Genomic DNA, 27,809 nt, shown 5'->3' with positions numbered 1-27,809 from the left:
CTTGGCTAAGCACTTTGTCTGGGCCTTAGTTTCCATATGTGTAAATGGAGGGTGTTGGAAATCTAAGGTCCTTTCTAGTGGTGGATCTTGGGGTTTTAGTATTGTGAAGGAATTTCAGTGTTAGAATGAGAAGGATATTGGAGACCACTTAGTCAAATGAACATAGGATCTCAAAGCTAGAAGGGAGTCATAGATCATTTAACCAAATCTTTTCAAGACCAAGAATCCTTTCTCCTTTCACTTCACAAATGAGGAAATGATAGCCTAGCGAGCAGTGCCTTCTGTATAGGGGAAGGTCATAACTTAGGGGTTTTTTTAATTGAATGTCATTCCTGACTCACTCAAGGTGGTCTACCTAGCTCAAGGCCAAGCTACCAAGTCTTCAGACCATAATTGAGGAATTGGGGGGGGCATTGGGTATCTATCAGATCAACCAGCCCATTTTCGAGATGAGAAAATAAAGGCTGGAGGAGAAGTCATCGTACCGGCAGGGCCAGAATCAAACCCAAGTCCTCTAAAAACCACCGCTTTTCCTACTAAATCAGATAGCATTGCTTTGCACATGCTTAATGAATACTCTTTCAGTCGGACTGAAACTAGGACTAGAATTCAGATTGCCTGACTCCCGGTCCTTCATCATTCCACTGAAACACAATGCTTTGGGCTTTCATTTTCCCAGCTGAAAAATGAATAGGGTGGCCTGGAGAACTGCAAGTCCTTTCATTCATTCAATATGCATTTATTAAATGCCAGGAGCTGGGGATACAAATACAAAAACTTAGTCCCTACCCTCATGGAGCTTCAGGGGAGACAAAACAAATATAGATCAGATTATACAAAAACGAGTAGAAGGTGATTTATTTTTGTGGGGTGGGAGGAGGCACTATCAGCTGGAATGGAGGAATCAGGAGGGCTTCAAGTAGGAGGTGGTGCTTGGGCTGAATGCTAAAAGCACAAATAATTCTCTCTAGGATAACACAGAGGGATGATTGGATAAGGGTTTTGATGAATACCTCAGTGTTTCTGGTTCTGGACCAAAGAATCGTGGTTGCTAAAGACAACAGAACCTAGTGCCAAGGGCATGTTAGCCTTGATTTAATACTATTTGATAATTACAAAAGAAAGAAAAGCAACACAGCTAGCCACACGGCCCAAATCCAAACATTAGAGTCATTATGACACTCATAGATGATTCAATAACCAATGGAATGAAAACTCCTTGAAGGCAGGGACTAGCTCATTTTTGTCTTCTTATTACCAATACCCTGCACAGCATCTGGCTCACAGAAGGATGCTCCACAAATGCCACTTGATTAATGGATAACCACTTATCGGTTGGCTCATAACCTGAAACCATCTCTGTTGATTAAGAAGGAATATAGCATAGGACATATTTGACCTAGAGTCAGGAAACTTGGGTTCAAATCATGTCTTAGATCCCACTGAGAGACCCCAGAGATAACATCTCTGACTTTCTGTTTATCATTTGTAAAATGGGGACAATAATAGCAAGCGTCTAACAGGTTTGCCGTGGGGATCAAATGAGATTGCACATGGAGTGCACTGGGCTGGTCAGAGGGCTGTGTGAAGGTGATTGGATCTGGCATTGAGATGAGTGACTCACTGGAGGAACCATCCATCCATCCACTGCCTCATGTGGGTTGAGTTTTGGGAGGTGAGATTCAAATGACTATGTGCCACGATCCTCTCTGTTCCACACGCTGCTCAATTAATCTCCTATTAACTCTAATTACGCTTCTAGCCCTTTTACTTCAGCAATTACTAAACTTCTGAGTGCACAAACTGTCTCTAATATAGTTCATGCTATGAGTGCATTGTTTCAAACCGGAGGTATTTCAAAAGGCGAAAAACACTTTTCAGCATGAATGAATTGAGAAATACACAAGGTGAACATTAATTTTCCACCATGTTTTGAAGGTTCAGGCTTTTATAAGCAGCAAAGTAATTAAAGAAAGGTTTCCAAAGGGAATCTGCAACCATCAAAATGATTTAATCCATGAGAGAGAGAGAGATTCCCATCATCCTGTGATTTTTTTCCTCTGAACATCACTGTCCTGTTCATTTTGGGGGTCCATTTTAGCTTGGAATGGGATTCTATGTTATTCTAATGGCTCTGTGATCTCCCCAACATGGGCATTTCCGTTCTAGTGTAGATTCCTTCTATGTTATTCTAATGGCTCTGTGATCTCCCCAACACGGGCATTTCCATTCTGGTATAGATTCCTTCTATGTTATTCTAACGGCTCTGTGATCTCCCCAACATGGGCATTTCTGTTCTGGTGTAGATTCCTTCTATGTTATTCTAACGGCTCTGTGATCTCCCCAACATGGACATTTCCATTCTGGTGTAGATTCCTTCTATGTTATTCGAATGGCTCTGTGATCTCCCCAACATGGGCATTTCCATCCTCGTGTGGATTCCAACCCATCCATACCACCTTATGCTGTGTGATTCTTGCCTATGACTCTCTATTAAAGATCCAACTAAGATGTTAAAAGCCTTTCAATACTTTGAGAATACTAGCACAATGCCCAGTCTGTCCATATTTTGTTTTTGATTCTTGCTACATTGGTCTAATTTCTCTCAATTTAATTCTAGAATTGTATCATGTGCGTCACTCTGCTAGACTTTGAAGACAAAACCAAAACAATCCTTGGCCTCAAGGAGTTTACATTTTGTTGGAGGAGGAGAGAGGGGCAGAACACATGAACAGACATATTAATACAAAGTGGGTACTAAGCTTAGTACAGAGCAGCTTGGCAAAGTTGGGAGAGCCCTAGAGAACCTGGGGGATCAGTAAGGTCTGGCTTATTGGTGAGGTGGTGCCTCAGTTCTGCTTTGAAGGAAGCTTGGGATTCTCAGAAGTAGAAGTGAGTAGGGAAGGAATCCTAGGCATGGAGGATACCTAGTACAATAGCAAGGTGATGGGAGATGATGGCATGCCAAGTTTGAGGAATAGCTAGGAGGCCATTTTGACTTGAATCAAGAGTGGGTAAAGAGGAATAATATGAAATAAGACTGGGAAAGTCTTGTGAGTTAGGCTGGGAGTCAGATTAACAAGGGCTTTATATATCAAGCTAAGGATTTTGGTTTTTTTTTCTAGTCTTACATGTCCTTGATCATTTCTTCTGCTCCACTTAGTAATATTGCCTTAGTAGTTGGACTGCCTTCCCTTTTCTACCACCTGAGGCTATGAGACTAAGGAACATGCCTCACGATATAGTAAGCCCCTGTTCACTGCTATTCTTCTGCCTTATACTCAGGGAATATAATCCCTGCATGGCAGAAACTACCACATTCCCTCTTCTCAAACTCCTACCTTCACCCCATGTTGAGAATATTACTTATAGAATATTTTGGTTGACAGCCAGCACAGATTAGAAAACAGATCTGGGATGGCAAAAGATAAGAAAATAAACTTTGGAAAATTGCAGCATTGTATTCTAGAGCTCAAATTTCAGAATTATATTGTTGTATGACTGTGACTCATGGAACACTAAGGTCTCCAATTAATTAGAAATGAGTGCCTCCCTGAGATCAATGGATATACATACATACATATATATATGTGTGTATATATATATATATATATATATATATATATATATGGAGTGTAGGTAAGCTGCAATATATTGAAAACAGGCAACAGTGAAGGAGTAGTGGGGTAAAGGCTGTCATCAAAGAAACATAGGTGTGAAAGAGAAAATGAGCTACTTATGGGATAAGAGCAAGAAAGGACATCCTGGTATTCTTAGGATATGGAGAAAAAGCATGAACAGCCCCTAGAGTGTTGAATAGATCTGCTTGTGGGAAATGACTGGGGGATGTGGACATGGGCCACATAGGATGGGTAGATGTTGGTGGGTTATAGTCTGTAGAGATGCTGACCACAGTGCCTAGCCCATAGTAGGTGCTTCATAAATGTTTAATGACTGATGGGTTGTATTATTGGGAGCAATATTCATATGCATGATATGACAGTTCCACTTAAGTATCTAAGTCAGTATTTTAGAGTCTTTTAGCTAGACTGCTTGGGATATATTGTTCCTTGTAGTTTCGGGGTGGTCAGTATCTCTCAGAGAAGCAATGGAGTCAAGAGATTGGATCGGCACCAACTTTGTGGTTGAACTGTATGCTTGGGCCAACACACCATGCACATTGCACAGGTAATACATCTTTCTTTTGGTTGTTATAATGGGTAGGGGGTGGTGGAATTGACATGATGAATTATTTTGGCTTTGTGTCAATGTAGATAGTGTATAGACATACATATAAACCTGAGAGTCCTGTGAGGTCCATTACAACAATTTGACTCCCATTCTATTAGAAAATTTAATTTATTCTGACTGATTATTTGGGAGGGTTGTGTGCTAGAAGGGGGTGTGACTACAAGTGCCCTCTAGGTTGTAATTTTTCTCTTATTTCCTTGTTTAGGTCAAGATATCTGTTCTGGATCTGGCTTTTCTTATTGTAGCTCAGACGAATATATAGGAGTGTGTGTTATTGTAGTATATAACAGAGCTCTGCCTTCATCTGAATCTGAAACTCTTCCAGAGACAGGGAGGGAAAACCCAACCCTGAAAGAAACCACTTGTTTGACTATAATAATCTACAGAAACTGGTTAAAGCATTAAACAAAAAATAAATGAATCAGATGGTTAGAATGAGTCGGTCAGGAAAATAGACAGAACATAAAAACGTCTCTGGAATCTGTAGGGTATTTGCTGGTACATGGGGGTTTCTGAGTCATGGTTCATTTACTATGTCTGTTTCCTCACTCAGGGAAGGCTTTCTAATAGATTCAAGGAGACTCCAAGCTTTGTGAAATCTTTGTCAAATAAAGGCGGCTCTGTGAGCTTAGAGATTTGCTCTGTTTATGCAGAAAGTTCACCCATCGTGTTCCATGTTGTATACCCTCCAGATGAACAGCTAGCCTCTTTCACACCACGGGGGTGAAGGGGGCTTGTACGACACAGATTCTTCAAGGCCCTCTGGGCAGTGGGTCATGAGCTATGACTTTGAGCTTCACTGGAGATTCACCGCTAACTTGTTATGGAAGTCATGGTTGAGGCAGAGCAATGCATGGTCCATCAGCTCAGCAAAGCCTTTGAAAGCCTTCCCACCATTTCCCTATAAAATCAGATGGAGGGTTTAAGGGTGAAAGGCTCTTCTCCTGGAGAGATGCTGTTTCTAGGCTCAGAACAGGAGTGTGGTCTCTGAAACATAAGAATGAAGGTCCTGCATCTCTGTAGCCTCAAAAGTGCTCATTGACTTTATTTGCAAGGTCAGGCTGAGAACGCGGCCTCTTGAGCCAATGCTGTCCTGGGCAGACCACTCCACAAGTGAGTTTTTTTTTCGTGTTGTTGGAGTAACTTCAGGGTGGTTGGAAGGATGATGAAATGTCATGGGTTCACCAGAAGTCTTGGGCATTTTGACTGTTAATTCTGGCAGGGACAGAGAAGCACATTTCTTGGCATCTTTGAGCCTTAGACAGATCCCAAGAGTTTTGAAAAACTATTTAAATATCTTAGGGCAAATATAAAACACTGTCAGTCATATAAATATATTTTAGCTTTTTTCCATCTCAGTTTAATTCAACCAACATTTATTTAAAGTGCCTACTATGTGTGCTGTGCTAGTTTCTGGAGATACAAAGACAAAAATGAAACAGTGTCTGCCTTCAAGGAGGTCCCACTCTACTAGTGTATACATCATGTAAAAAAAGTGAATATACACAAACTATACACAAAGTAATACAAAGTTATTTCAAGAAGGAGAGAATACTGAAAACTGAGAGAATCATGAAAAAGCCTCAGCTCCAGGTTTAAGCCCCGGTCTGAATTTACTACCTGTATGTTCTTGGACAAGTCAGTCTACATGGGCCTCAATTTTCTTATCTATAAAACAAAGCAATTGAATTAGACGGCCAGGCAGCTAGGTGGCACAGTGAATAGAGAGAATGGACTTGGAGTAAGGAATACCTGAATAACTGCATGACCCCAGGCAAATCCCTTATCCTTTCTCAGCCTCAGTTTCCTCATCTGTCAAAAAGGGATAATTATAGCGTCTACCTTATAGGACTAGTATAGCTTAAAGAGTTCTTGGAGAGAAGTCAGGCAGGAGAAGATGGGAGTGAGCTTCAGGAAAATCATGATGGTAGCTATATTGGAAAGGGGAGAGCTTGAGGCAGAGAGACCCATCAGTATGCTACTAAATAGTTCGTGTGAGAGTGGTTAGTGCCTGAGCCAGGGGGAGGACTGTATGAGTGAGCAGAGGCATGGTAATATGCATGGAAGACTTTGTGGAGATAGAAATAATCAGATTTGGCCCATCAAGTGAGTGAGAGTGAGGTGTGTGGGATGAGCTTGGGTGACTGGGAGAATGATAGTGTCATCAATGGGCACAGTGAAGTCTGGAAGAGAAATGGGGTGTGTGGTGGGAATGAGTAAAATCTTGGATATGTCGAGTGTGAGATGTCTATGGCACGGCCAGTTTGAAAAGCCCTATTCACAGTCAGAGATGTGGGAATGAAATTTGAGAGAAAGATGACATAGATGCACATACATGCATGCATATGTACATACATATGTATACATATACTTTGTATAAATGGGGGTACATATATATATATATACATATATTCAGAGAAATTAATAGGTAGGTAGGAAGATTGAAAGGGAGAGAGATAGCTAATCAAGGAGTCATTAGGATAGAGATGATCATTAAACAGTTGTGAGTCTGGTGAGGTCATCAAGAGAGTTTAGAGGGTGCAGAATAAGCCTTGGGATCCATCTCCAATTAGGGAGCATGATATTGCTGCTGATCCAGTAAAGGAGTCTGAGAAAGAGTGACCAGATGTATAAGAGGAGGCTAAAGAGAGATGAATGTCATGAAAATCCTGAGCCAAAGTACCAAACGGAGCATAACCTCCATCCCACCCCACCCCCACTCCAGGCACTGGGTTAAGCTCGGGATGCACAGACGAAAATGAAAAACGGTTCCCACTCTTGAGGCCTTGTCAAAGCTCAAACGGAGATGAAGGACCAGATGAGCAACCCTGGACAACTGGAGGGAAGATGCAGGATCTCAGCTTTAGTCATAAAAGTATCATTTGTGGTAGTTGTAGTCTTAGCTTAGCCAGAGCTGACATTTCTATAAAAATGTCATCTTTTATTCACCCTCGTGAGAAGTCTATATCATACATAGCCTCAAATAAAAATCTCATTATCGCTGTCCTACAGATGAGAAAACTACAACTCAGAGGCCACGTGGCTTGCCCAGGTGTCCAAATTCCACTCCCTAATGTTGCTTTTCACAACGGCTGTTATTGGTTCTGGATACGTGGGCAGCACAATCCCGGAGTCAGAAAGCCCTGAGCTTTGTCACAGCCTGGCTGTGTGACCCTGGGCAAGTCTCTTGATCTCTCAGTGCCCCAGGAAGCTCCTCCACATCACAAATGACGGAGCAGATGCCCCATTTAGAGGGAATTACCACCACCAATGAAATTGCCGGTTTGAGCCAGTGCTGATGTGAGCCAGGATATAGCCTTGTCTGACTTCATCTTTGTTGTGTTATAGATTTAGAGTAGGAAGGAACCTAAGGAACCATCTCATCCAAACACCCCATTTTGCAGATGAGGAAACTGAGGGTCCAGTAGGCTATGGCTTGCTCAATTTAAACTGAAGATAATTACACTTTACAGGGCATGGTTGGGTAGGTCTTGGAGGGCCATGGGATTGTGTAGAGACCTGGCCTTAAAGCCAGAAAGACCTGAGTTCAAGGACCACCTCTTATGCACACAGGTCTTGTGACCATGGGCCAATCACTTAACCTTGCCATGCTCTAGGCAATTCTCTAAGATGAAGAGATGTTGACCTTCAGTGGGAGGAGTTCCCTCACCTGGGAGTTCCTTCTGCCAAAAATCACAGTTCTAGTTTCTCTCCCTCTCTCTTATAGTTTGCCAGAAATTTCTTTGAAAACGGATATGGTCAAGGAACATCGAGTCTGAGAATGGAAGAGTGGAATGAATTCTGGACTGAGATGGGGGAGAAGTTGTCTCCAGCATCACTGAAAACCATAATCTTAGCTAAGCCCTTTCAACTCTCAGCCTCAGTTTTCTCACCTATAAAATGGCAGAGTTGGAAGAGAGGGCATCTGATGTCTTTTTTTAAACCTTCTACATTCCACGGTTCTCTGAATCTAGTGTAAGAGGAAGATGGAAACGTGTACTCTGCATCTTGAAGTGAATTCCCTGCCCTGATTTAATGCCAGTGACTGAAAGAATTTCCTTACTCCTGATGGTTTGCTTCCCTTTCGGGGTTAGCACTGAGTTCCCTGGGGAAAGTGAGTTGTACCACTTTCCTTTTTCTTCTTCTGATATCCAAGCAAAGCCTCTCCATTAATTAATGTCCAGAAATGCAGTTCATCATAGCCTTGCCACTCAGTTTTCTCTTCATTACTGCATTAAGAGCTTGGTGGCCTCTCCCTTCCCACTCTGCAACTTTTGGCAGGGAACAGACTCAGAAGGGTGTGAGTGAGATCTTTCTCTAAAAGTATTCCTAGTTGCCTATGTTTGTCCAGCTGATCTGACAATTGCAAGATTTTTCCATCGCTGCAAAAGTCATGTCTGCTAAGCTGTCTGGGTATCTTGGTGAAGTAGTGGGAAGGGTATTGGCCTGAGCAAACCAGGGGATCTAGGATTTGGTCCCAGAGATGCCACTATCTTATGACCTTGTTGTGGCTTACTGGCCATTCTGATTTGCTTGTGGGATGAAACTAATCATTGGGGACATATATGACTAGAAACAGAGGCATGGGATGAGAGGCAGGGATATTAGCTGAAGTGGCTGGAATTCACAAATTGGTAGGACACCTAGAGGAAACCTCCAGCAACTTGACTATGAGTTGATTCTTTAAAAAAAAATACCTGGACAAGAGTTCAATAGAACGAGTATAACAAGTTATGATTGACAGTGATAGATGGGGTCCCAAAACTAATTAGACCAGGGCTGTCCAAAATACAGCCTGCAGTACGATTTTATGTGGCCCGCCTCGGGGTTTTAATTTTCAGGAGTGAAAAAATAAAATAACGATTTGCATGGAATGAGTATTAGATTTTTAAATTCTATCACTAATAAATAATCTTGTTGATGTTAATTTTCTTTGGTGTTAAGCAGTATTAAGGACAGAACATATCGCATAGAATTTTCAATTGATCTGTGGGATGCGTTTGTCTGTATGATGCAGACTAGTCAGTTTTCACCTAACTTTATACTGTTGTGTTGTTGCTTTGTTGTTTTGTGTTCACTTTCGCGCTTTGTGCCTTGCCTGTTGTATTGATGATGCGCGTTCCCCCACTTTCTATTAGTGTACTGTATTTTTTTTTTATTCTGAGTGTGGCCCTCAAATAATTATTTTATTTTAATGCAGCCCTAAGATAACCTAAGGTTGGACAGCCCTGAATTAGACCACAGATCCATGGATATTGTCTGTTAGATTCTATTATGCGATAAGTAAAAAAAAAATAGGATACATTTTTACTTAGATTGTAAAAGATTTTTTTGAGGGATGGTGGTAGTATTTCCTATGTCAATGATTGACATAGGAACTCTTAATTCAGGGTAACAGCTGGTCTTAACTGATACTCTTAAAGAAGGTGAGGGTTCAGTGACAGGGCCCCAAAGCCAGCATCACTGTCTGAACTTTGAACAAAGGCCTCCAAGTACAGCAATGTAGCTACTACATTGTATTGCCTTGGAAAGAATAGCAGGCCCTTTCCCTTTATTCTCCCTGGTTTTTTCCTTAATATCCTTGACAATATTATTTTGATACATATATCCAAGGGTTTTGTTCAATCCAATAGATGCAAGACAAGAAATATCTAAATGCCTGCTGCATGTGGAATGCTTTGGTAGGCCTTGGGAAACATAGTTTAGGTGCAATATAGAGTACCTGCCCTCGTGAAGCTTATGCTCTAGAAATAATAGCTCTTATTTTCCCAAACGCTTTGAGGTTTATCAAGCACTTTCCATGCAATAAAACAACCCACAATGAAAGTGGATAGTACAAGCATCATTATCCTCATTTTACAAAGTAGTGAATGATTCATCCAGGGTTGTGCAGCAAGTAAATATGTTAGGGGTATTTGAACCTACATCTCTTGAGTGCAAGGTCAATCTTCTTTGCCCTATCCCACATTGCCTCTCTAATCAGGAATCTACCAAAAGATTGTATGAGAAACAACGATCCCCGATATGATGTTATGAAATTCCATCTTTTTAGGATTATAGGTTATAAACTTGTAAGGTTTGCTGGTCAGTCAGTTGGTTGAAAAACTTTTCTCAAGTGCTAGGGATACAAAGAAATGATTTATTTCAATTCTGGAATTATATAGACTAAATTCAATTAAATTCAGGAAATCACTTGACCACACAAGGCTGAGCCAACCATCTAAAGAAAGCCCCACTCATTTCTCTCTGCATCCATAATCTGGCAAGTAGAAGTTCTGGAAAGGGTACATGCCCCTCTTCTTTCCAGAGCTTTCCCAGTCACAAAAGAGCAAATCAGGACAGTTATTAAAGCTGACGTGATTTCTTCATAACGATAAAATACTGTACCTTGCCCTGAGTTCTGTGGACAGGTGATAAAGCCCAAAATGAACGGTGATAGGAAGACTCGATGAATCTTTTCAGCGTTATCTCTGGTCTCCTCCCCCCAGAATCTTGGGTGCATTGTTCTGGGGAATCAGTAGCCGGCCACCTCGCACTGGGCTGGGATTAGCCTCGGGCACCGAACGTGGCAGAGATTGCGATGCCGCTGTTTTTCACACTCTTAGCAAATGTTAATTTCTCTCGGTCCTCTGTGACTCACAGAGTCTCATGATTAGTGTTAAAGAAGGATTATTCATGGGAGCTGATGAGATGTTTTGGCATTCTCCTCAGTTTTCTTTGGAAGGTGTTTGTTTTTCTTTTTGGCTACAGGAGAAGAACTCTGCTCCATAAAGCCATAGACCCCCAGCTGCCCGGAGCATTTGTCTGGCCCGTGGTCTGATGGGACTCGGTGATGCCGCTGCGTGAGTGTCACCCGAGCAGCCTGACAGAAACACGGGAAACATCATCCTGCTTTTGGGGGGAAACCGTGTGCATTTTTGGCCATAAAATATTTGGTAAAGAAAACACCTGAATGAAATATTTTAGCAGAGATATTTACATAAGCCACGCAAAGCACATCTGGAGAGAAAGTTTTTGAACATATTGGCCTTAAGGCACAGGGCATCGGTCTCATATTGGAGATTTATTAGAGAAGCAGAGTAGCCTATCAGAAAGAACGCTGAACTGGGAGGGAGAAGATGTGGCTTCAGATTCCCTCTGGGCCATACCCTACTTGTATGACCTTGGGCAAATCATTTCATTTCCCCGGGCCTCAGTTTCCACATCTGTAAAATGAGAATATTGGACTAGATGGCCTCTGAAATCCCTTCTATCCCTACACAGATGATCCTATGACCAGGGCTGGAGTCTTGCGTATGCCACATCCTCACTGGGAGATCTTAATAAGTCACAACTTCTCCAAAGGCCAATTTTCTCCTTCATCAGAAAGGAATAATTGAGCATTCATATGTCACTTGAGCCTCAGAAATGAGGTCAACAGTATCATTATTATGCCCATTTTACAGAGGAAGAAACTGAGGCTTAGAGATATTAAGTCATTGGCCCACACAGTGTGTCAGTGTCTGAGGGGAAATTCTCACCCAGGTCCTTCAGACTCCAAGCCCAGAACTCTATCCTCTGTCTTTAGACTTCATGAGATAACAGATTTTGAAAGTACTTTATAACCTGAAAGCATCGTACAACTGTAGGCCCTTCCTAGGATTCTTTCACTTGCCCCATCGTTCCACAATTTGTTTATAATGCCATGGTCAAAAGATAAGATTAAGATTAAGGGGGAAAGAGAGAAAGAGAGAGAGAGAGAGAGAGAGAGAGAGAGAGAGAGAGAGAGAGAGAGAGAGAGAGACAGAGACAGAGAGACAGAGAGAGAGCAGAGACAGAGACACAGAGAGAGACAGAGACAGAGAGACAGAGACAGATAGACTGTGTACCTTTAGATGCTTGTGTTTGATCCACAGACCAAATAAGTGAAGCCCTTTCTAAAATAATTTTTCTAGGTCATGAGATGGTAAAACAGGGATAGAAGAAAGTCATTTTGGGGTTTTCTTGTGTTCTTTTTGGTGTGCTTCGTTGTACAAAAGTTCTCCTGAGAGGAGGATCTTTCATTTTGGCTTCCTGACTATCTTCTCAGGACTTAGAAAGAAAATAACTTTGCCAAACATTTTTATGGCTTCTTATTCTTTTGGAAAATGAAAATGGAAACCAACCAAGTTCCTTTTAATAAGGCATTTAAATTTAATTATTTCTGATTAAATTTCCCCCCCAATGGGGGTTGAGGAGTCTTAGAAGAGGAACACTTTACCACATCGTTGATTTTAAGTTTGTATAGGAATTCACATTTTTTAAATAAAAATTTTACAAGGTCACTTTCCACTAAGAGTAGACTTTCTTTCCTGACTTTTAGAATCTTTTGGACAGAGAAAGCCTTTTCATTTGAGCTACAGAGAACTAGGAACAATTCTGGTTGCAAGATGTCACTGACTCCCTTCGTACTTGGTTCTGAGCTAAGTACTGTACCCATTTTTCTTTTTCATTAACTGTAGAGAAGCCCTGAATTCCTTTGGCAAATGGTAATGGGACACCATGCCCAAAAGGACAGGATCTCCTGACAGTAGCCTGCATTGTTTGGTAAATTTTATTTGCCCATGAAATCAATGTTCTCTGTAATACTTTTTAAAAAATATTTCAAAGTCATACTAGAGGAGAAAGAAGACTGGACTTAGGAGGAGGCCTGGGTGTTATGATTGCTTAGATCATATTTGCAGTGACAAATTTCATTTTGAAGATGGAGCCACACCTTGATTCTGGTCCCACATCAATTCTGTTAACTTATCAAATGTCAAGGAAGCAGGAATAGAAAGATGCCCTGTATTTTTAGAGAGCTTTTCTTATTTGAGGACAGATATTACAAACTCTCCATTTTACAGATGGGGCACTGGATAGGAAATGACAAGGACTGAACTGGGTGAGGGGAAGAGTTGGGAAAGCAACACGGGCCTCCCTCATCGCCATTCATTATAAAGAGGCTGGGGTGTATAGACAGTGCAATCAATGAAAACAGGCCTCGTAAGCTGCCAGAGACCATGTCAAAGAGATGCCCAAACAAAACTGTGCTTTCATTCTATGTACAAGAGGGGAAAGCTGATTGACCCAAAACATTTGATATTTCTAAAACCACTCAACAAAAAGAGCCCAGTCTTTTTCCCCCCAAGTTCTCTGAAACGATTAGGAAACAAATTAATGCAAATATAATTCAATGTAAAGTCCCATCTTAGCATAGTTGCTTTGTTGTGGTCCCCATTCTGATGGCCATTGTTTGGAGCCAGTTCCGCACTTGGCCATTGGGGTTCTGGGATTTCATTCCAATCTCGGAGAGACGTATTGATGGCAGAGTGATGTATCCTTATGTTCACAGGAAATAAAGGTGGGGAAAAAGTATTGTGGGTATCTGAAAGCTCTATGGCTCGAAGGCAAATTAGGCCCCAGATCTCATTGCATTCATGGTGCCAATGACATTGAATGACAATAAGAAAGTAAATCGTGTGAATCTGTTATCCTACAATGTATTCTACAAATGTGCTAGAATTAGTGTTCCCTTTATCAAAGGATGGAGGACAATTTTTTTAAAAAATGATTCTATACTTCTGTTTGTCTGTCTTCCCATTTTCATCACAATGACAGATTTTAAATTTTTTTATTATCAGAAGGGCCATGCTGGGATGTATCTTCTATTTCATGAATCCATGAAGTTTGGTCACTAATGTTCAAAGGATCTTTGCCATGGTCAAGGAAAAAGAAATGTTTTTTCAAGAGGAATGCTGAGTCTGCTAGAAACATGTGAGCTCTGCCTGGAGGGCTGAAAAAGAGTTACCCAAATGACGTATTTTTTGATGGTAGAGTGAAGTTACCTACAGGACCAGTATTCTGAAAAGGAAACAGATATTAGGTATTGCTTTGTGTCATAGGAAGTTGTTTCACTTAGGTCCTAAACAGGGTGGAACCATAGATGCAGGTCAGTTGGGGAAAAGTAGACCCAGGATAAGGCAAGATTTGAAAATTTAACCCCCCCACCCCCCGCAAAAGCAGGAACACAATCGGACTTCTTGAAAAAGTAGATCTGGAAGGAATCGTAGGTGCCACCAATTCCGATGCCTTCAGGTAGTTTCTCTTTAGAGCTTCAGCCATTAAAGGAAAACAAAACCATTATTACTTACACACGCATAAAGTTACAACAGAGCAGAATTTGAAAGGGGGAGAAGGAGAGAGAGAGAAAGAGAGAGAGAGAGAGAGAGAGAGAGAGAGAGAGAGAGAGACAGAGAGACAGAGAAGAGAAGAGAAGAGAAGAGAAGAGAAGAGAAGAGAAGAGAAAGAAGAGAGAAGAAGAGAGGAGAGAGAAAAGAGAGAGAAGAGAAAAAGAAATAAAGAGAAGAGAGAGAGGAGAGAGAGAAGAGAGAGAGAAAGAAGGGGAAACAGAGAGAGAGAGAGAGAGAGAGAGAGAGAGAGAGAGAGAGAGAGAGAGAGAGAGAATTCTTTGTAAAAGTCTGTTTTCCTTCATGGGTGCATTCTCAAAAGAGTGTAACTGTCCACTAGAGGCTTTGAGCTTTCCCACATGTGACTTGATATCACAAAATAAATATCTCTGTGCTATGAAGATAGGAATTTCATATCATTAAAAATGTGAATTTGTTTTAAAAAAAGACCATGAAAAATGTTCAAATGTTCCCTTCCATGTCTCTGGATGTCTTGCCCCAGGACACATACACTAGGCATACTTACCCAGTAACCACGTTCCTGACAGTCAAAATACTTTCCCATGTATTCTTTCATTCGGAACTTCTCAGTCCTTTCCTGCTAGAAACATCCCAGGCCTTTTTCAGTTTCAGGACTATTGACTCTCCTTTTTGGGTTCCTTTTTATTATGCATTAATTCCAGGCCTCTGCGGTATGAGAAATTTTAGGAGCAGGAAGGGGCTGTCTGGCTCAGTGGGCCCGGGCTGCTATTTAGTCTGGCAGCTTCTCACCTTCCATGTCCACTGCTTATTCTGCCTCTGTGGTGTTGACATTCTCTGCTCACTGTACAGATTACACGTTGGGAGTGTTAATTCTTTTATTGGGTTAAAGTTTAAAGGTATTCATCGGTCAGGGAACAGTCTTCCCTTTGATGGTAGACTAGGTCCTTTGCTGGGGTATCTGTCAGTTCTATGCCATGCTTGGAGCTTTCCCTTTTATTTCTGGTACTTTCTGGACAACGAAGATCCCATGATGCTTTGTGGCATAGGGAGATGATTTGTACTTCTTGGAGACAGATTCTGCTCTCTGAAGATATACAGGATTTTCCTCTCCTTTTTTTGCAGAGATGAGGGACTATTGGTATGGAATATTGCATATGCTATTGTCAGATGTAGTTAATATGCTGGTTGGTTTTATTTGTTTCCCTCTTAAAATCTGTGTTACAATGGTTAGATTGCTGGGTAGCGGAGAGGGGAGAGTTATATTCAGAAACAAGGCATGGTGGATAGAGAGTTGGCCTTGAATCAAGAAATATTTGGGTTCAGGTCTCTCCTCTGACACATTCTGGCTATGTGACCCTGGACAGGTCATATAACTTGTCACAATTCTATGCTTCTCTGTAACAACATCAGTTACAGAGGCAGTGCCAACCTTCATTGGCATAGGGAGAGTCTTCCCCTGGGAAATGGAATCATAAGTCCAATCTTAAAAAGATAGAAAATTGATATTCGGGACATTGGAATATCACCAAGTTGAGTGGAATGATGACAACCCCACTCTTGTCTTTTCTTTGATTTTACTCGTGGCCACAGTTTCTGCATCTGCATTTCCCTCCGACATCATCTGTGTCTAATCCATTGGAAAGGGGCTGCCCAAATTTGGATTAGATGTATCCTTGACATAAAGGCCAATATGGGCTAACCAACAGAGAATTACTCTCTTCAGGTCCATATCTTGAGAAGCAGTATGACGTGGTGGAGAGAACACTGGACATAAAGTCAGGAAAGTTCCAATGCCACCTTAGTCACCTATTAGCTATACGATCCTAGGCAAGTTGCTTTCCTTTTCTGAGACTCAGTTTCTTCATCTGTAAAATGGGAGTGATAATGATAGCCCCTGCCTCACAGGGCTATTGTGAGAATCAAGTAAGATGGTATAACTAAAGCACTTCAAAGACATTAGAGTGCCATGTTAGTTATTATTACTGGGCATGAGAACCAAGAGTGATTGTGATTAGAATTTTACGTGGTACAAACACCTTGACTCAAGAGCACTACCATCCAAGCTACTTTGCTAGCACAGAGGCAGCTAGGTGATATAAGGTCCAGCTTTAAATCCTGCCTTAGACATTTATTGGCTATTGGATGCTGAGCAAATTGCGTTACCTCTCTGCCTCAGTTTTATCATCTGTAAAATCGGGAGGATATTATCTTCTAAAGGATTATCTCAACTAAGATAGCCTATGTAAAGTGCTATGCAAACCTTAAAACACTAGATTATTATTATCTTATACACAACTGTAAGAATTATATGTACTCCAGTGTTTCAAAACATCTGCTCCTTCATCAGCATGGAGGCTCCCCCAACCTATGGAGATCACAACTTCTCCATGTCTTAATACATGGCCAACATACATTTCTGTGCCCCCCTCACCTTCAGTAGTCACCGGTTTTCCAGCCTTTTGGGTATGGAGGCATCTCCCAACTGAGTGGGGGAAAGTCTTCAGATTAGAGATACATTGTCCATTTCTAGACTTCTGTTCAAAGCCTTTTCAGCTTGACAACTGCCAGTATTTGTCTTCCATTGGCATAGCTTTGAGAATCAAGGCTCAAACCTAAGTCACAATGAAGAAAAGTCAGGCAAATGATGGCGAATCATGATTAAAGATTTTCCAAGATGTTAAAATACTTTGTCTCATTGGATCAGAATAGGACTTTAGTGGAAAAATATACTATATGTAATTAATACCTACATGTGCTTAAACTATAGCTATTTATGGTTCTTACTCTGCATATGGATATACAACAATTCATTGATGCTGGGAGATGATGTTGAGTTCGGAATTACTTGGCTGTTTCAGAGACTAGTAGATAACTATCATCCTGAATGTAAGTCAACCACCAGTGGGGACCTGGCTGAAGTGCCATTGTTGGACACATCTTCCATCTTGGTGTAGGAGAGTTTAAAAAAAAAGTAAAGTAGGATTCCCATTTATTGCACAAATGAAATCAAGGGCATAGGGCTGCAGTCAAGTTTTAGTGTGTTTATATACCTTTTCTCCAATATTTATAACACTTAAGTTTAAAAGCTTTTAACTTTCCTTGAATAATATTATGTCATAAACTAGTAGGAGAGTTGCAGAGGAACTGGAGAAGGTACATTTATTGTTTTATCCTAAGCTGGATTAATGTTATTGACTGAGATTAATGATTACCAATAGTAATAACCATTTCAATTCAATTCATTCTAATTTACCACTCCAAATTTTCATTAAATATTTATAAGTGCAAGCAATAGGCCCTCTAGTGGCACGAAGACAAGATAAATAATAGCGTGTGTCCTCAAGAAGCTTACATTTGCTGGGGTCAGAGAGGTATATCCATATATGTCAACAGAATAAATATATGCTTGATCATTTGAGAGTGATGAGACCACACAGTAGGTGTAAAATAAACAATTTGTGACTATGTTGACCTTGAGGTATCAGGAAAGGCTTCCCTTTGAAGGTGAAAGGAAGCTAGGAGAAATAAGAGCGAGAAGGTGAGGGGAAGTATGTTCTTGGTCTATGATACAACCTGAGCAAAGACATAGAGCCTTCTCAGCTTGAGAATGGCCAGTATTTGTCTTCCAATGAGAAAGATGCATGGGAGAGACTGCAAGTAGGTCAGTAAAAATCATTTATAGAACACATTAATATTTTTAAAATGCTTTGCTCAGAAAAGAATCAGTGAGATATCTAGCCCCAATTGGTTTCTCCATTTAACAGAAGAAGGAAATCAGAGAACAAAGTGATTTTCTCAGAGTCACATGATGAGTAACTCAAAGACTTCGAAGGTCTCTTACCTCTAAGTCCAGAACTCTTTCTTGTATACTCCATCGCCTTTATTAGACTATAAGCCCCATGAGGGCAGGGACTGCATATTATCTAAGTTTAACACCTGCTACAATATTTTGTACACAGTAGATGCTGCATCTGTAGAAGCAGGAATTTACCACACAGATGAAAACACATCTGGATCAAAAGAACCCTCAACAACAATAAACCAACAAAGACTCCCAGACACCTTGTTCCAGCCCTGCCTTAGTGCTGGGGGAGATTCAGAGATTAAACAGTTTAAATCCCCCTCCCTCCTCTCCCCAGGAAACTTACAGTCTAAGGGTGGTGACATGAGCAAAAGCCAGTGTGTTCTCTGCATCATTGGAGGAACTCAGTCAAGAAAACGGCAGATCCATGTGAATGTTGGAGTAGAAACTGGAGATATATACAAGAGGCAACTTGGTTAGCGTAGTAGGTAGAAGGCTGTGTACTTGGAATCAGCAAAAACTGGGTTTAAATCCTGCCTCTGACACTTCCAATGGTATGAACAGAGGCACTTGTAACCTCTCAGGAAACCCTCTAAGACTCCACATTAAATATGGGTTGTTACTTGCATTATTAGAGGAACTTCCCACACTTCCAAAATTAGAGGTCAATCAGAGGCCCTGGTATAATGTGAATATTCTGTATGTGGGAATGTAGGAAAGGAGGGAACCAAACATTTATATAGCGCTTACTGTGTGCTGGGCACTGTCTTAAGTGCTTTACAAAGGGAGGGAGGTGCAATTATTATCTCCTTTTTACAGCTGAGTAAACTGAGGTGAAGTGATTTGACCAGGGTCACACAGCTAGTCAATATCTAAGGTGGGATTTGAACTCAGGTCTTCCTGACTCCAGGAACAGTGTGTCACCTAACTGCCTCTAGCTGCATTTAGAAATATGATGTAAATTAGACCACAGTAGTATGAGAAGAATACAAAGTACTAAGAGATCAGAGGAAGCGGGGAGAGATCACTTCCAAATGGACAATTCATTCACTTGGCCAACATTTATTGAGCTCCTACTGCGTGCAAGTCAACATCCTGGGTACTATCATTGCATCATGGATAGAAATTGGTATGGGATCTGTCGTTTGATTAGTATAAGAGCTTCTGGATGAGCAAAATCTTCCCACTAATGCAGTTCCCCTGCACTTAGTCTTGGAGTGTTGTCTAGAGGGCCAGCCACCTCAAACAAAACCCTCCGGTGTAGCCTGAACCAAGTTCAAATGTAGTTGAGAAATGTTTAACAAAATAAATATACAATTCAACACAGATAATGCTAATTTGTGGTTTTCTGAGTCAACGTATAGCCCACAAGTATTCATTGCTATTTGTGTTGGACACCGCTGGCCCAGAGCACTGAGGGGTTAAATGTCTTGTCCAGAGACCCAGACAATTCAGCTGAAGTGAGAGTTGAACCCGGGTTTTATTGGCTTCAAGGCCAGCTCTCTGCCCACTACTCCACACTCTCCTTCATTGGAGGATGAGGAGATTATTAAAGGTCATCGTGACTTTTCCCATCCTGCCATTGTCAACCCAGCCCATTTGCTCAATGGATGATTCCAGTGTGTGTATATGGAAAGCCCGAGGGTTGGCATCCTCAGAATTTATCACCAGGTCTGACCAAGAGCAGGTGCTTGACGGATACACGTTGAATGATTGATACACAGCTGGTGTGAAAGGTTGGTTTATCACAAGGAAAATCCACATAACCTAGACACGTAACTGGACAACTTCATGTCCCCTTGCCCCCTAGCAAGGCCAACAGAGGTCCCATTATGTAAACTATAAGATCAGTTGGCTAAAAGAGATCAGAGTTCTAAAGCTGAAAGGGAACTCAGATACTACTTAGTCCAAGCCTTTTATTTGACGGATGAAGAAATTGAGACTCAGGGGAACTGATTTTCTGAAAGTCAGCCAAGGAAGAGTAAGAGGTAGGATTAGAACGCAGGTCCTCTCTCGAATCCACACTCTGTTTACTATTCTGTGCTGCCTCCTTGAGGGTTCTGATAAACAGCAGGCTGGCTGCCTTTCTCTTTAGAAGGTTTTGATTTGATGGTTTCTAATTCCACGCAGGAAGTTTCAATTTTATTTAACTAGTCTTAGAAGATCTATCTTGTCATCATTTTTGTCCTTTTAAGGACCTGTTCCACTCATGGTGATCCCTTTGAAGAAGGAAAGGAAACCTACCAAAAAGAGAATGCGTGCATCCGGGGAGCACTCTCCTTTCAGGAGAGGACACTGGCAAAGACGGCAGGGAGGACCCGAGGCCATTGTCTTGGTTCTTAGAGAACCCAGGAGGCTGTCCCTCTGTGGCCTAACTCTGGGTGTTCATTAAAAATTCATTAAGGGCTAAATCATGGAATAGGACAATGGGTCGGCAGGGAGAGAGCTGGTCATATCCGAGCAGCCCTGCTTTCTAGGTGGGGGTGGGGCTCTGTCAGGCAAACAAGGGGGGCTCCCAGGTTTCCTTAGGAGGCTTTTGTGAGCTTCTGGGGCTGGATTAGAATAATCAGTGGCCTTGGGAAATTCACACGGTTTGGTGAAGCCGTGATCCATCATCATCCATCATAGCTGTGCCCTGGTTGACTGGTGAGCCAAACGCGAGGCAGCCCTCAGCATCCAAGGGTGTTTCCCCTTCCATGAGTGCCCTGTAGTCTGCAGGATAGGCCAGGCGTGGAAGAACCTGGGAGTGGGGGGTAGGAGACAGCTTCAGATGCAGGCCCTCTGTATTTCTCACATAGGACAGCGGACAAGTCTGCCCTTTGAAACTCCTGGGGGCTTGCCCTCATAGCCATGGAGGAGGTAGAGAGAAGATCCAGGGACTTTAAGAGAGGCCAGGACTCTGCTTGAGCTCCATGTAAGGAATTTGTAATCTTCTTGAATGTGGTTGGGAGAAGGGCTGGGGCTTGCTGAATTCTTCTTTCTTTCTATGAGGTCCAAAAAGTAAAATCTCTGTTTTCCGTCCTGGATTTGGTTAGAGGGAATGCGTGTTATCATTCCAAGCAGAGAGATTATGTATGTGTGTATCTATATGTGTGTATGTATGCATTATGCACACATGTATGTAATGTGTTGACACATATGTATTAACCCACCAAACAACACTCATTCTATTTCTTAAGCTTTTTCTGGTTATTCCTGGATTGAGGTTAGAGGGGACCTCAGACACTGCCTCTTCCCTTTCCCATTTTACAGATGAGGAGACTGAGACCCAGCTCATCTCTATTGAGAGGAAATGCAGTTTTCAATCACAAACAAGAATTAGGAAGAAGACGGATTCTATACTGTCTAGAAAGAGCTCTGGATTTGGAGTCATGAAACACTGATCCAAATCCTTGTCACAGGATTCCCATCTCCCCAGCTACCACAGACTCACTCTCTAATCACCCCCCCCTTCCCTGAATGAACTTTCCTTCTGGCCCCCAATAGGTAATCAGGCTCCCTGACAGGTAACTTTTACCCCTTTTGCCTGGAACCAGCCTCAATGTCCCTGCTACATCTGGTAATTTCCTCACTTGCCCCCAAAGTGGGGACCTTTCCAGTGTCCCATTGTCTGTGGTCTTTCCCATTAGACAGGGAGCTCCATAAAGGTGGCCACTGTCTTGCTTATTTTTGTTTTTATCCTCAGTACTTAACACAGTGCTTAGAACGTAGGAAGGGTTTAATACGTGCTCTATACAGGGTGTTCCTAAAGTCTGGACACATAGGCAAAAATGCACATTTTAAGAAATGAAATGAATGAAATTTTCAGCAACATTTTATTTAATTGGAATATTAACAAATACATCTTCAATATGATCTCTATTGTTTGTGATGCAAAGGTTGATGCATTTTGCAAGATTCACATGAACTTGATGCAATAACTCCACATTGCCATCAATTTTAGCACATTTACTCTTTATGCATTCAATCAAGTGTGTTGCATTTGTGATTTTCATTGAGTATACTTTCTCCTTTAGCATACTCCAGAAAAAGAAGTCAAGGGGGCTAAGGTCTGTTAATATTCCAAATATTTCAAAATATGCATTTTTGCCTATGTGTCCAGACTTTAGGGAATCCTCTGTTTCTCTCTCTACATCTTCTGTCATCTTTTCTCTCTCTCATCTCTCTCTCTATAACCTAATTAAGCATACAGGTGCTTCATAAATGCATTTTTGGCTGTCTTTATTATCTATCCATCATCTAGCTATCTCTCTGGCATTTACCAAGTGCTTAATGAATGTTTGCTAACTATCATCTGTTTATATCTATCTATCTATCTATCTATCTATCTATCTATCTATCTATCTGTCTGTCTGTCTACCTGTTCATCTATCTATCCATCCATCCATCTGTTCCTCCATTCATCCATCTGTCTGTTGGTCTATGTTGGTCTGTCTGTCCATCCATCTATCTGCCTATCTATCTATCTATCTATCTATCTATCTATCCATCCATCTATCTATCTATATATCTATCTATCTATCTATCTATCTACCTACCTGTCTGTTTGTCCATCCATCTGTCTGTCTATCTATCCATCCATCCATCCATCCATCCATCCATCTATCTATCGTCTCTCTATGTTAGACTAGGGATTCAAACCCAGGTCATAGGATCACGGATTAAAACTTAAATCATAGAGCCCATTGAGGTCAATCCCATGTTTTAAAGATGAGGAAACTATTAAGTAACCTTTCCAGGGTCATGCAGCTAGTAAGTATCCAAGGCAGGATTTGAACCCAAGTCTTCCTGACTTGGTCCAGTGCCCTATCCACTACCTCATTCTACCACTCTTTTGATTCTATGACCTGAGGCAAATCATGGAATCTCTTTGTACCTCAGTTTCTTCATCTGTAAAGCTAGGATCAGAATATTTGTATTCCAGTACCTATGTCATGGAGCTGTCATGAATGTCAAAGGAGGGAAGGCATGGAAGGGACCATGCACATGTTGTTATCTGTAGGAACCTTTTCATTTCAATGTGGTATCCAAGCATATCTTAGAGAGTCCTGCCTGGGGCTGAGTAATTCAGTGCCAACAGAACCATCTCTGAAGAGTTCAGCTCCTTGATCATTGTCAGGAAGGGCTACCGTGCTCTCTATGACTTTCCCCTTTCCCCTAGGCAAGTGGGGAGACAAGAAAGGCATCTCGGATATGAATCCTTTTACATTACCGGACCATTGATCATAGAATCCTACACTGGTAGGTTTGGAATGTACTTTAGAGATTCTCCAGCCTATTATTTTTATTTTTATAAAGTAAATGAAAAAGTGACTCGTTCATTGACTCATATCTAGTTGGTGTCAGGACTAGGACTAGAACCCATGGCTCCTTCCATTACACCAAAAACTGGCTTATGTTTCCGAGACTGAAACAAAATCAGCGTGGATCTAAGGAAATCAGGCAATCAGTCTACATTTGTTTTGGGCTTTTAAATTTTGTTTTGGAATCCATATTTGTGGCACATACTCAATTCAATTCAATGGTTTTAAAATACCAGTTATATAAAAAACTTGGTACTGTCCCTTGGAAAGTTAAAAAGGAGACAGAGTTCTTGTCCTCGAGCAGCTTATAGTCAATTAGGCAAGGGGGGGGGTGGGAGGGCGTTTGCTACAAAGTATTTTTCCTCAGTGAAACAGGGTGGTAGTTTGCTAAGAGGGAAAGGGATCACACTGAAAAATGGGTAGGTTTGTTGTTAGTCTTGCAAGCCAGATAGAAATCATACAGATAAATGGTTTTTTGAATTGGTTTTAAAATAAGCTAGATTGTATCTTAAAGAGGGAGCCAGGGATGGCATAGAGGCTTGAGATCCTGACATGATCAGTTGAAGGAACTGCATCTGTGTAGCCTGGAAGAGAAGACTGAGGTGGTACATGATAGCTTCTTTAGGTATATGAAGACTTTCAGGTCAGCAAGGAAGCAAACTTTTTATGCTTGGTTCGAGAAGGCAGAATCAGTAGCCATGGGTAGAAGTTGTAGATATTGATTTAATATGAAAAAACCATAACAAATCCCCAAGCATCTCGAATCATTTCTCAACAATCAGCTGATCAACTTAAATAGGGCTAGTTACAGAGGTATAGATTCCCTCCTGGAGGATCTCAAACAAAGGCTACCTGTTGAGACTGCCTTCAAGAAGGCATTTGCCTGAGTTATGGTTTGTGTAGATAGCCTCAGATGTCTTTCTAATTTGGAGCTCTCATGCTTCTGTATTTATTATGGTGAGCAGATGCTTAGCTTTTTCTAAATCTTATGAAAATCATACCAGGAAGTTGTCTCAAATTTTAAATTATTCCCAGGCAAGAGTCTATGCTTCTTATTCACTTAGTCTATAGGGCGAGGACAGTTTATCTTGGTTCTGAATGTCTTTCCTTCTGGTTCTTCTCTGCTTACTTCTCTTCCTGACCCCTCTGAGAATGTCTTTCTTGGGCTTGCTCTCTTCTTCCCAATGAGCATCCTTCACTCATCCACTGCCCCCTCCCCCCTCCATCCTTCTCCCTCTCCCCTAAACTTACTTTCCTTGGTTCCCACTTACCAACCTGATATAAGCAAAGATAAAGTATTAGTTGCTGGTTCTCCCCCCACCAACCAAGGACCTTGTACTTACATTTTTGTATTTACTTCTCTGTTAACAAGCTGCTCCACTTCCCAGCAAAAGAGAAGGTCACTGAGGGTAAGGATTGTTTAATTGTTGTTGTATTCTCAGTTTCTAGCATTTGTAAGATGAAAGAACAGGACTGGATCCTATGAGATGCTTAATACATATTGGTTGAATTGAATTAATATTATCCTGCCCTGGTTTACTTGCATTTTAAAAGTAGACCCTTGGAAGTAGCGCTGAAGAAACATCTCTGACAGTGGGAATTTGAGGTGTAGTGGCAAACTAGCAGAGATCTTTGTTGGGTAGGTGAGGGTTTTGTTTTTGTTTTTTTTAGCAGTGCCCCTAAAATTATACAGTGGAGGAGGTTATTTGGGTTCCACAAAGCTAATCCTGCATTCTGTTCTTGCTACCCCCCTTCTCTAATGGTAAAGAGAATCCGGGCAGATCCGGCGGGAGCTGGCATTTTGACTGAGCAGAACAAACAGAAGACTTAGAGGATATTTAGTAGCAGAAGCTGGGGCCCACCTGTGATCTCAGGAGGATACTTGTAGGAAATGCTCTCAATGTAGAACAAACAGATTTCCAGTTCAAAACTGTCTCTGACAGCCCCAGTGTGATGTTCTGGGGTTTGCTTCCTGCCTAATGTGCTAATAGGCTCTCTGAGATTTGGGGATCCATCCTAGATATCACCTTAAATCTGATTTCTGGTTCATTCTTAAAAAGAATCTTTCCATCTCTAAACACCATGTTCTTTGGCTGTTGGAGGGGACTACAGGAGTGGACGTAAGTCATGAGATTGTTTGGTTGGTGAATCCCAAACAGCTTCTTGTAATGGGAGAATCTGGTAGCTGACATATCTCAGGGGGCAACATGTTTTAAATCAGAAGGGGTCCCGCATTTTACCCTATTTTCCATCTGTATGCATGCAGCATTCTCGGTCATTCCAGACCCATCTGAGAGCATTGAAATCGAAAACAGGAGTCACTCTCAAATTTCACCTTGATTTAATCCATCACCGAGACATACTGGCTTTTCACTGCATATATGAAAAAACCAACAGCAGGACATTTAAACAAAGTGACACAGATCACCATCAGATCAAGCAAAGATGACAGCTCCATCAAACAAACGTATGTGGAGAATTTCCACAGGGCAGCTCACACAGCAGCCAAACCCAATTTGTTTAGTATACATAAGTTAGCTGCTTAGAAACATTCACAGTACTGCTTGCCAGATGATGACTTTCCTAGGTAAACATCCATTTAGCAGCATATACCCATCCATGAAAGTGTTAGCGTGATTTTGATCTATTCTCTTGGACTCTTGAAAATATGACTTCATTCCATTGGCAGCCAAGTACCAAACCCACACATGCACCATTTAGGCTGAGGGAGAAAAAAAAGCAGCTATACACTTATTTCAAAATGTAATATAACCATCCAAAAGATAGGTGAAACTCCATAAAATTGACAGGCCATTTCACTCTTCTGACAAGCAATAAACCAAGCATCATTAAAATGGATGTCAAATTATAAGGCAGAGAAGCATCAGGGAAAAAACCTACCCTACGCTATATATCTGAAATGGGATGTATAGTATTTGTCTGACATTTTCCCGCACTCCAGGCCTTGCTTAGCCTAAGCTCAGAGCTCCTCCAGTGGGGATGTTGACGGTGTTCGGACTGTGGAATCAGGTCCCAACTGAGAAAGAGCATTTGGCTCCTTCAAAGGGGGCATTTTGTTACTTGTCAACTTCTTCCATTCAGCGGCTAATTTTTTAAAATGGTGTCATTGTAAAAGAATGGGATAATATGTTGGAGCACATTTCAGATAGGCCAAAAGAAAGAGTATAAAATGTTGACAAAATCACTTCCGAGAGTAATTTACAAACCCAGCCCTAGCACTTACTCACTTCTGGGAAACCCAGTATGTATTGTGGGGAAGTTCAGGTCAGGGCTCTAGATGGTTAGCCAAATGCTTCTTTTGGATTTTTGCCATCTAGGGAGACCCTCCCTCCCTCCCTCCTTTCCTTCCTTCCTTTCATCTATCCTTCCTTCCTTCCTTCCTTCCTTCCTTCCTTCCTTCCTTCCTTCCTTCCTTCCTTCCTTCCTTCCTTCCTCTGTTCCTCCCTTCCTTCCCTCCTTCTTTCCTTCCTTCCCTCCTTTCCTCCTCCCTCACTTCTTCTGTTCTTCCCTTCCCCCATCCCTCCTTTTCTTCTTTCCTTCTTCCCTCCCTCCATTAATATACACTCTGTATCTAGGCATTGCATAATCAATGGCCACCTCACTTTCTTCCTACCACAAAAGTGTTTCTATGTCTTTTTTATGTATTAGACCCCCCAACCCTTTCTGTTTTTGGCTTCCTCATAGAATAAGGATATGACCTTGCAGGAACTTAAATTTGGTTGTAGAATGGGCCTGGGATAAGGGAAGAGGTGCTATGGACAAAAGTATCTATTGAAAATTAGGCTAGATGCAAGAACAGTCCTGTGCCCACATGTTTTTTGCAAGTCTCAGGAAGGTCAATTTCACACAGCCCCAAGAATACTAAAGTCATCTCCAAGTTATTGGGATGAACCAGGAGCTCTCAAACATTGATGGATCACTCTTTGCTAGCAGTTCACTAGAATTATGTAGGCTCTCCAAAGTCAACAGCCTGGAAGAAAATGATATGAGACTTGGAACAAAGCATGGAATGTTAGGTTAGTAACTGACTCGCTTCACAGTAAAGACATCAATTAATATTCATAAAATGTCTAGGGGACTGATCTGGTAATGGTACAATATAAACGGACTCTCTCACAGATGCCAATTTGATCTTCTCCCCAACTTCCACCCCCATGTCTCCTCTTAAGAATCCTGGCTACTCTTCATTCTTGCATAATGGGGTCATAAGAGAATATGGGATAGGTCCTCCTGACTGTGAAGCTCCTGAACCTCATAAGACTC

Source organism: Trichosurus vulpecula, chromosome 4 (genome assembly GCF_011100635.1).
Source record: "Trichosurus vulpecula isolate mTriVul1 chromosome 4, mTriVul1.pri, whole genome shotgun sequence".
NCBI classification, from domain to species: Eukaryota; Metazoa; Chordata; class Mammalia; order Diprotodontia; family Phalangeridae; genus Trichosurus; species Trichosurus vulpecula.
Note: the sequence above shows the minus strand (reverse complement) of the source record.